The following is an 11634-nucleotide window of genomic DNA, read 5'->3' on the forward strand; positions in this document are numbered from 1 at the left end:
GTTTGACCTTCTTGTAATATGAGTTACATGGGTTTGATTTATGGAAAAGCAGCCATGTTGGTTCATTAGGCTTACTGACTGCTTGCAGCAATAAGATCTCATAGCTCAGTGGGTAAGGCATTGGTTTACCGATCAACTGGTCCCCACATGGTTGTGGGTTCACACCTGGCACAGCCATCTTAACACTTTTTTTCTCTTTTGAAATCTAATAGTTTGTCTACTGTGTGAAAATAGACTGTAAATCTGTTTAAGAGACCTGTTTAACAGATTGCTTTATTTATTTTTTGAAAGACTTGTTTGGCCTTCTTTTAATGAGTTACATGAAATTTAAGTATGGAAAAGCAGCCATGTTGGTTCATTAGGCTTATTCATTGCATCAAAGGGAGAGGGTAGCTCAGTGAAAATAAACTGTAAATCTGTTTAATAATTGAAGAGACCTGTTTAATAAATTGCTTTTTTTATTTTTTTGAAAGACTTGTTTGGCCTTCTTTTAATATGAGTTACATGGTGTTGAAGTATGGAAAAGAAGCCATGATGGTTCATTAGGCTTATGAACTGCTTGCACCAAAGGGAGAGGATAGCTCAGTGGGTAAGGCATCGGTTTACTGATCAGAAGATCTCATAGCTCAGTGGGTAAGGCATTGGTTTACCATCAGCAGGTACCCACAAGGTTGTGGGTTCAAACCCTGGGACAGACAACATTGCATTTTTATTTCTCTTTTGAAATCTAATAGTTTGTCTACTGTGTGAAAATAAAATGTAAATCTGTTTGATAATTAAAGAGACCTGGGGGGTATTCCAGAAAGCTTGGTTAACTTACCATTTGATAAATCATAACCTCTGGGTTGATTTACCCCAAACAGGCATACCATGAGTATGTCGGTTCCAAAACACCTGAGAAGAGTTAGTTTAATCAACCTCCAACTGGTTACCCAGAGGTAATGCGCGTGCACGGTGAATATATAAAGCCGATTTCACGAGTCACCATGGAAACTCAAAGCGAAAAAAAGAGAGCGTCGTATTTCACAGAGGCGGAGTTGGAGGTTTTAATGCACGCTTATGAGGAGTTTAAGCCAATAATATTAAAAAGAAGCAATACAGCTGCATCGGCTAAAACAAGAGAGTTGGCTTGGCAAAAAATAATGAACAGAGTAAATGCGTGAGTATTAAATTACAAATTTGATATTTGCTCTAGTTTTATTATAATGTAAAATAATGAAGTATGACTTATACATCCTTTTGAATATATCACTATGAAAGCATTTACTTTTCCTGCCATTTATCTCTTTAGTTTAAAATAATAATGTATATTTCTTATTTAATAAGGTGTAATCCTTCTGGAGCCACAAGAGCTTTAAGCCAAGTCAAAATGAAACACAAACATTCTGCAAAAAAGGTAATATTTAATTACACAATGACTGAACTATTATTATAACAGGATTTAGAATATTCATTCTGTCATGTAGCTAATAGAAAGAAGACTGAAGCCCGTCTTACTGGCGGGGGTCCACCACCACCTCCCCTCACCCCATCTGAGGAGCTGGCTCTGTCCCTTAATAAAGGGCAACCAGTGGTTGCTGGCATTCAAGGCAGTTCATCACACACCATGCACCACAAGTGATGGTGAAAAAATGGTGAAATGTAAGTTTACCTCTATGATTTGTTTTCATTTTTTGTCCTAATAAATTACTATCTCTGTCACTTAAAGGCTTTTTGAACAAGATTAATTTTTATGTAGGCTTATTTTATTTAACTGCATATGATGTATAGGCTACTGTGATCTTAGTCTGACATCTTACTCTTTTCATGTATTATTTTCTTTAATAATATTGAGAATTGAATGGGTTGTGTGTTCTTATAGATACTGATGGACGTATTGTATTATTGGACCCTCCAGAAAGAACACAGTCTGTCACAGTTGTAAGTAATTTGTTGAGCTGTATAAGGTCCATCTTCAAAAACAAATAAGAAAAAGTGACATGGAGAGGGACCTTATACAGCTTCAAATGGAAGAGAAAAGGCTCCTCATTAAAAAAGCAGCACTTGAAATTGAATTACTGGAGCATCGCCTTAAGGTGAGAACTTGTCTGAATATTAATCTGTTGCATGTTAAAAGTGGTGTGTGTGTGTGTGTGTGTGTGTGTGTGTGTGTGTGTGTGTGTGTGTGTGTGTGTGTGTGTGTGTAAAGCAATATAAATAAATATTTTATTGAATTTTACTTTTATTGTTTTTCTGGAAATAAAGAAATAAACTGCCTGGCAGACCAGTGCAAAAAAATTAATAAAAGTGATTTTGACAGATCCTGTCTCTAAAAAGTCTTCCGTCTCTGTTGGCCTCTAAAATCTGTAAGTGTTCCTCTGGGCCATCTTCCTCAATACAAGGAGGGTCGCTCTCTCCTCTTATAGTGGCAATATTGTGAAGCACAACACAAGCCACTATAATGTCGCATGCCATCTCTGGACTAACCGGAGCCCACGCAGACACTGAAACCGAGATTTGAGGATCCCTATAGTCATCTCCACCTTGGCCCGTGTTCGGCTGTGAGGCAGGTTAAACCGTGTCTGTGGTCCACGCTCAGGTTCAGGGTAGGGTGTCATTAAATAGGGCAGACAAGGGTATCCTCTGTCCCCCAGCAAGTAACCATTGTACTGTCCTGTAATGATTGAAGTGTACAACACAAATATAGTAAAAAGGAAAAAAACAATTGTATAAAGCAAAACATACCCTGCTGAAATGTCTGGCATAATGATGACTCACGGAAAATTCTGGCATCACGCACAGATCCTGGCCATTTTGCCTCGACATTGGTAATGATTTGGGTTGCCTCATATTACCTAGTTAGTGAAAAAAGTAATGACTTTAATGATTTTAAGAAGGGAAAAAAATAAGTTGGGACCTGCACATTGATACTATGAATAGATTTCCTATTAACATAGTCTCCCTCATTTATTGGTGGAGCTTTAATAGGAATGTAAGTGCCATCAATGCACCCAATTACATTTGGAAACCCTGAAACAGAAAGTTATGGATGTATGAAGTGTGTGTGTGCATAATGAATACACGTATAGATATAAATAATATGACAAAATATTTATATATATTATTATATATATATATATAAGAACTGTTTAAGTGCCAGACATACTGTACGAACGGCTCTACACACAGTTGCCTTTCCCACATGCTCTGAATTGCCCACACGGTTTGTCACATTTGCGATATGCGGTTTTAAAAGACGTGTTAAATAAACTAACAAATCTTTTGAAAAACGATAACGCTCTTTCAAATATTCATTAGGGTATGCAAACACATCAATACGCGGTGTTATAACCCTCTCCCGACGAAAAAAACCTCGTATAATTTGTGCTTCTAAGTCCACAGGATCCTCATCAAAAGGGCACGCCGAAGTTACACTGAAACATAACCTGCTCCCGAGCAGGTTACTTTTAGAGAGTCAGTTGCTATGGTTACATACATACCCAGAAAGTTACCTCCGTTTTTGGAACCGAAAGTTGAGGTTATCCACGAACTTACCCTTAAACATACCCAGGTATGTCACATAACCTGCTTTCTGGAATACCCCCCTGTTTAAAAGATTGCTTTATTTATTTTTTGAATGACTTGTTTGGCCTTCTTTTAATATGAGTTACATGGTGTTGAAGTATGGAATAGCAGCCATGTTGGTTCATTAGGCTTATTGACTGTTTGCAGAAATAAGATCTCATATCTCAGTGGGTAAGGCATTGGTTTACCGATCAGCAGGTCCCCACAAGGTTGTGGGTTCAAACCCTGGGACAGACAACGTAGCATTTTTATTTCTCTTTTGAAATCTAATAGTTTGTCTACTTTCTGTCATTAAACTGTAAATCTATTTGTTAATGAAAGAGACCTGTTTAAAAGATTGCTTTATTTCTTTGTCTTTTTGAAAGACTTGTTTGGCCTTCTTTTAATGAGTTACATGGTATTGAAGTATGGAAAAGCAGCCATGATGGTTCATTAGGCTTACTGACTGCTTGCAGAAATAAGATCTCATATCTCAGTGGGTAAGGCATTGGTTTACCAATCAGCAGGTACCCACAAGGTTGTGGGTTCACACCCTGGCACAGCTATCTTAACATTTTTTTCTCTTTTGAAATCTAATAGTTTGTCTACTTTAAAGTATGGAAAAGCAGCCATGATGGTTCATTAGGCTTATTGACTGCTTGCAGAAATAAGGTCTCATAGCTCAGTGGGTAAGGCATTGGTTTACCAGTCAGCAGGTCCCCACAAGGTTGTGGGTTCAAACCCTGGGACAGACAACGTAGCATTTTATTTCTCTTTTGAAATCTAATAGTTTGTCTACTGTGTGAAAATAGACTGTAAATCTGTTTAAGAGACCTGTTTAAAAGATTGCTTTATTTATTTTTTGAAAGACTTGTTTGACCTTCTTGTAATATGAGTTACATGGTATTGAAGTATGGAAAAGCAGCCACGTTGGTTCTTTAGGCTTTTGAAGAGGATAGCTCAGTGGTTAAGGCATTGGTTTACCGATCAGCAGGTCCCCACAAGGTTGTGGGTTCACACCCTGGCACAGCTATCTTAACATTTTTTTCTCTTTTGAAATCTAATAGTTTGTCTACTTTAAAGTATGGAAAAGCAGCCATGATGGTTCATTAGGCTTACTGACTGCTTGCAGAAATAAGATCTCATATCTCAGTGGGTAAGGCATCGGTTTACCGATCAGAAGATCTCATAGCTCAGTGGGTAAGGCATTGGTTTACCAATCAGCAGGTACCCACAAGGTTGTGGGTTCAAACCCTGGGACAGACAACGTAGCATTTTATTTCTCTTTTGAAATCTAATAGTTTGTCTACTTTCTGTCATTAAACTGTAAATCTATTTGTTAATTAAAGAGACCTGTTTAAAAGATTGCTTTATTTCTTTGTCTTTTTTGAAAGACTTGTTTGGCCTTCTTTTAATGAGTTACATCGTGTTGAAGTATGGAAAAGCAGCCATGTTGGATCATTAGGCTTATTGACTGCTTGCATTAAAGGAAGAGGTTAGCTCAGTGGTTAAGGCATTGGTTTACCAGTCAGCAGGTCCCCACAAGGTTGTGGGTTCAAACCCTGGAACAACTAATTAACATTTTTTTCTCTTTTGAAATCTAATAGTTTGTCTACTGTGTGAAAATAAACTGTAAATCTGTTTAATAATAAAGAGACCTGTTTAAAAAATTGCTTTATTTATTTTTTGAAAGACTTGTCTGGCCTTCTGTTAATGAGTTACATCGTGTTGAAGTATGGAAAAGCAGCCATGTTGGTTCATTAGGCTTATTTACTGCTTGCAGAAGCAAGTTCTCATATCTCAGTGGGTAAGGCATTGGTTTACCTATCAGCAGGTCCCCACAGGTTGTGTGTTCAAACCCTGGCACAGCTATCTTAACATTTTTTTCTCTTTTGAAATCTAATAGTTTTTCTACTTTGTAAAAATAAACTGTAAATCTGTTTAATAATTAAAGAGACCTGTTTAAAAGTTTGCTTTATTTATTTTTTGAAAGACTTGTTTGGCCTTCTTTTAATATGAGTTACATGGTGTTGAAGTATGGAAACGCAGCCATGTTGGTTCATTAGGCTTATTGACTGCTTGCAGAAATCTGATCTCATAGATCAGTGGGTAGGGCGATGGTTTACCGATCAGCAGGTCCCCACAAGGTTGTGGGTTCAAACCCTGGCACAGCTATCTTAACATTTTTTTCTCTTTTGAAATCTTATAGTTTGTCTACTTTGTGAAAATAAACTATAAATCTGTTTATTAATTAAAGCGACCTGTTTAAAAGATTGCTTTATTTCTTTGTCTTTTTTGAAAGACTTGTCTGGCCTTCTGTTAATGAGTTACATGGTGTTGAAGTATGGAAAAGAAGCCATGTTGGTTCATTAGGCCTATTGACTGCCTGTACAACTCAGACCTGGTAGCTCAGTGGGTAAGGCATCGGTTTACCGATCAGCAGGTCCCCACAGGTTGTGGGTTCAAACCCTGGGACAGACAACGTAGCATTTTATTTCTCTTTTGAAATCTAATAGTTTGTCTACTTTCTGTCATTAAACTGTAAATCTGTTTAAGAGACCTGTTTAAAATTGCTTTATTTATTTTTGAATGACTTGTTTGGCCTACTTTTAATGAGTTACATGAAATTGAAGTATGGAAAAGCAGCCATGATGGTTCATTAGGCTTATGAACTGCTTGCACCAAAGGGAGAGGATAGCTCAGTGAAAATAAACTGTAAATCTGTTTAAGAGACCTGTTTAAAAGATTGCTTTATTTCTTTGTCTTTTTGAAAGACTTGTTTGGCCTTCTTTTAATGAGTTACATGGTGTTGAAGTATGGAATAGCAGCCATGTTGGTTCATTAGGCTTATTGACTGTTTGCAGAAATAAGATCTCATATCTCAGTGGGTAAGGCAATGGTTTACTAATCAGCAGGTCCCCACATGTTTGTGGGTTCAAACCCTGGCACAGCCAATGTAGCATTTTATTTCTCTTTTGAAATCTAAGAGTTTGTCTACTTTGTGAAATTAAACTATAAATCTTTTAAAAATTTTAAGAGACCTGTTTAAAAGATTGCTTTATTTCTTTGTTTTTTTGAAAGATTTGTTTGGTCTTCTTTTAATGAGTTACATGGTGTTGAAGTATGGAAAATAAGCCATGTTGGTTTATTAGGCTTTTGACTGCTTACAAATGTGGCAACTGGTAGCTCAGTGGTTAAGGTGTAGATTTACCGATCAGCAGGTCCCCACAGGTTGTGGGTTCAAACCCTGGCGCAGCCAATGTAGCATTTTATTTCTCTTTTGAAATCTAATAGTTTGTCTACTTTCTGTCATTAAACTGTAAATCTGTTTAAGAGACCTGTTTAAAATTGCTTTATTTATTTGTCTTTTTGAAAGACTTGTTTGACCTTCTTGTAATATGAGTTACATGGTGTTGAAGTATTGAAAAGCAGCCATGTTGGATCATTAGGCTTATTGACTGCTTGCAGAAACAAGTTCTCATATCTCAGTGGGTAAGTCATTGGTTTGTAAAATAAACTGTAAATCTGTTTAAGAGACCTGTTTAAAAATTGCTTTATTTATTTTTTGAATGACTTGTTTGGCCTTCTTTTAATGAGTTACATGGTGTTGAAGTATGGAATAGCAGCCATGTTGGTTCATTAGGCTTATTGACTGTTTGCAGAAATAAGATCTCATATCTCAGTGGGTAAGGCATTGGTTTACCGATCAGCAGGTCCCCACAATATTGTCGGTTCAATCCCTAGCACAGCCAAAGTAGCATTTTTATTTCTCTTATGAAATCTAATAGTTTGTCTACTTTCTGTCATTAAACTGTAAATCATTTTGTTTATTAAAGAGACCTGTTTAAAAGATTGCTTTATTTCTTTGTCTTTTTTGAAAGACTTGTTTGGCCTTCTTTTAATGAGTTACATGGTATTGAAGTATGGAAAAGCAGCCATGTTGGTTCATTAGGCTTATTGACTGCTTGCATTAAAGGAAGAGGTTAGCTCAGTGGTTAAGGCATTGGTTTACCAGTCAGCAGGTCCCCACAAGGTTGTGGGTTCAAACCCTGGAACAACTAATTAACATTTTTTTTCTCTTTTGAAATCTAATAGTTTGTCTACTGTGTGAAAATAAACTGTAAATCTGTTTCATAATTAAAGAGACCTGTTTAACAAATTGCTTTATTTATTTTTTGAAAGACTTGTTTGGCCTTCTTTTAATGAGTTACATGGTGTTGAAGTATGGAAAAGCAGCCACGTTGGTTCATTAGGCTTATTTATTGCTTGCAGAAGCAAGTTCTCATATCTCAGTGGGTAAGGCATTGGTTTACCTATCAGCAGGTCCCCACAGGGTTGTGTGTTCAAACCCTGGCACAGCCAACTTAAAAAAAATTTCTCTTTTGAAATCTAATAGTTTTTCTACTTTGTGAAAATGAACTGTAAATCTGTTTAATAATTAAAGAGACCTGTTTTAAAAATTGCTTTATTTTATTTTTTGAAAGACTTGTTTGGCCTTCTTTTAATGGGTTACATGGTGTTGAAGTATTGAAAAGCAGCCATGTTGGTTCATTAGGCTTACTGACTGCTTGCAGAAATAAGGTCTCATAGCTCAGTGGGTACGGCATTGGTTTACCGATCAGCAGGTCCCCACAAGGTTGTGAGTTCAAATCCTGGCACATCTGTACTCACATTTTTAATTCTCTTTTGAAATCTTATAGTTTGTCTACTTTGTGAAAATAAACTATAAATCTGTTTATTAATTAAAGCGACCTGTTTAAAAGATTGCTTTATTTCCTTGTCTTTTTTGAAAGACTTGTTTGGCCTTCTTTTAATATGAATTGCATGGTGTTGAAGTATGGAAAATAAGCCACGTTGCTTCATTAGGCTTATTGACTGCTTGCGCAAATAAGATCTAATAGCTCATTGGGTAAGGCATTAGTTTACCCATCAGCAGGTCCTCACAAGGTTGTTGGTTTAATCTGTCACAGCCAACATAATTGTTTTTATTTTCCTTTTAAAATCTAATAGTTTGTTTACTTTGTGAAAATAAACTGTAAATCTGTTAAAAATTTTAAGAGACCTGTTTAAAAGATTGCTTTATTTCTTTGTCTTTTTTGAAAGACTTGTTTGAACTTCTTTTAATATGAGTTACATGGTGTTGAAGTATGGAAAAACAGCCATGTTGGTTCATTAGGCTTATTGACTGCATGCATAAAAGGAAGAAAATAGCTCATTGATTAAGGCAATGGTTTACTAATCAGCAGGTCCCCACATGTTTGTGGGTTCAAACCCTGGCACAGCCATGTAACAATTTTATTTCTCTTTTGAAATCTAAGAGTTTGTCTACTTTGTGAAATTAAACTATAAATCTTTTAAAAAATTTAAGAGACCTGTTTAAAAGATTGCTTTATTTCTTTGTTTTTTTTGAAAGATTTGTTTGGTCTTCTTTTAATGAGTTACATGGTGTTGAAGTATGGAAAATAAGCCATGTTGGTTTATTAGGCTTTTTGACTGCTTACAAATGTGGCAACTGGTAGCTCAGTGGTTAAGGTGTAGATTTACCGATCAGCAGGTCCCCACAAGGTTGCACGTTCAAGCTCTGTCATTAACAAGGTAATCTTTTTTTCTCTTTTGAAATATAATAGTTTGTCTACTTTTGACATTAATCTAACTAATATTAAAAGTAGGCCAAACAAGTCTTCAAAAAAAGACAAAGCAATAAACTAATCTGTTAAACATGAATTCTTTGTCGTTTTTGAAAGATTTGTTTGGCCTACTTTTAATGAGTTACATAATGTTTAAGTATTTTAAAGAAGCCATTTTGGTTCATTAGGCGTATTGATTGCCTGCACAAGTCAGATCTGGTAGCTCAGTGGGTAAGGTGTCGGTTTATAAATCAGGAAGTCCTCACATGGTTCTGGGTTCAAACCCTGTCAAACTTCTTCCCTTTGCTGAAGATGTGAAAAAAGACCACAAGCGCTGAGTCGCTTTAGATGAACAGACATTATTTGTCAGATTGCTCGAAGCTGTGGAGCAGAACACCCTGAAGTTTTATCCTCCATTACACTGAGAAAGCACATGGCCACTATGTCCAAGGTCCTTAATTTAAAAGAACAATGAAATGGATGACCTTGCTGACTCTTTAGGACACGACATCAGAGTGCATCTGCAGTAATACAGGCTACCTGAAGGTACATTACAGCTGGCGAAGATAAGTAAAGTTGTTCTAGCCATGGAGAGAGGATAACTATCTCAATTCATAGGGAGGAATCTAGATGGGATCCAGATTGATCCACTAGTTAAAACAGGCCTGAGTAAATAAAGAGGTTTTAAAAATCTCAAATTCCATGTTATGATTAATAGGAACACCACCTTTGGTTATAGATTATTTGATGGATGTAGCAGTTTAAAAAATATTTTTCCACTCATTTAGCTATAATCATTTTCTCTGTGGTTGCTGTTTTTACTAGAGAGAATACTGATGGACAGTGAAGGATCAGACTCTGAAAACGAGAAAGAAAACGATGCTTCACTTCCACCCTCAAATTCTGCAGGTATGTAGTCAGCTAATGTAGGGAATTAAGGGAAAGCTAGAGGCGAAATTATATGTTATGAGTCACTTTTATCGCAATTACTAATTACTTTTATTTTATTTAAGATCTTCAAAAAACCCACGGAGAAAGTGGTTACAGAGGAGATCCAGGCTGTGGAAAAGACTCTGATGGACTACATCAGTTCTGGCAAGGTTCCTGGTAAAGGCCAGTGCATTAAGTGCATTGAAAAATCCCCAGCAGCATTTCAAGGGACAGGTTGGGAGGCAGTCAAAGTTTATGTAAAAAATCGCATTGATTCCATGAAGGGAAAAATGTAAAGGTGAAAACCCTTTAATCAATGTTTTTTTTTCATATGTTTATTAAAGGCAACATGTTCAGAAACATTTTATTTCACGTTGCTGACAAATAAATGTTTAAGAGAATTAAGATGTTACAGATTCTTGTTTTTGTGGAATTGCCCAAACTTTTCAGGTGGTTGTTAATCATGGTTGTACATCAAATATCTTCTACTTCTACCTAATATTCATGTAGATATATTATATAGCAATATATCTTGCAACACAGTTGATCAAATGCATGTTCTGTTTTATTTAAATAGATTCCAGTATGCACACATCATTATTTATTTTAGATAAAAGATTAATTTAGATGGTGTAAATGAACATGAACATTTCTTGCTTGTCATATAACGAGTGTTGTAAATACCAAAATGTGGAACTTTTCAGACTCTCAGAATTGAAGAGAATTGAATGTGTTAAACAGGAAGTGAGGTAAGTTTTTTTACTGTTTACTTTCTTAGAAATTGTCTATTCAAATACAAGAAATGATGGGAAATAGTGAAAAGCAAAAAATAAAAAAATTAATAATAGTAAATAAAAACAGTTAAATTCTCCCTTTGAAACAACACTTTAGTTATGGTCTGAACTTAATCTTCATCTTCGTTAATGTTATACACAGTTATAATTGCGTATAAATTGGACAATCTGCAGATAATTTATAACAGTGACACCTAGAGGTGGTTGGTGGTAAGACAAAATAGGGATGTCCCCACCAGACTAGAAAAACCGGACAAAAATTGAGCTCTCTAAACTTGTGTACTTCTCAAAATATGATTTTTGGGAAACAAAATATCCAAAAGAGACGTCTGACTTAAAATTGTGGTGTTAATGTATTTAGAAATCGTTGTCCCCACGAGTAACCACCCAGTCAGGAGTCCCCACCATGTAGCAAAAAACAAGTATGTGTGTGTGTCACAATGCCCATCACAATGCCCAGTAGCATTCCCAGTAGACATTAAATATTTAGACCTAAAAGCTGCAGGAAAAATTTTTATATTCATGTTCATATTTTTATATGCTGAGATCTTGTGGCAGTTATGTGGCAAAACATCAGGTTTTACGTCAACACGTAAAAAAGTAAAAAGTTATGGCTTGGCTGGAGACAAAGTGATGTCTTTCCCACAACAATCATAATTTTAGGCATATGTAATGTGTATAAAGATCTGACACAATGCAAACTACTGCAATTTTTTATGTAGCTTTTATTTCAAAATCTC

The 11634-nt window shown here is 35.9% G+C and overlaps 1 pseudogene; it reads right to left on the reverse strand.

Annotated features, from left to right (window-relative positions):
- Positions 1-2277: 2277 nt before the first annotated feature.
- On the reverse strand, positions 2278-2934 carry LOC124400260 (annotated as a pseudogene).
- Between the last annotated feature and the right edge of the window lie 8700 nt (positions 2935-11634).

Source organism: Silurus meridionalis, chromosome 17 (genome assembly GCF_014805685.1).
Source record: "Silurus meridionalis isolate SWU-2019-XX chromosome 17, ASM1480568v1, whole genome shotgun sequence".
Classification (NCBI taxonomy): domain Eukaryota; kingdom Metazoa; phylum Chordata; class Actinopteri; order Siluriformes; family Siluridae; genus Silurus; species Silurus meridionalis.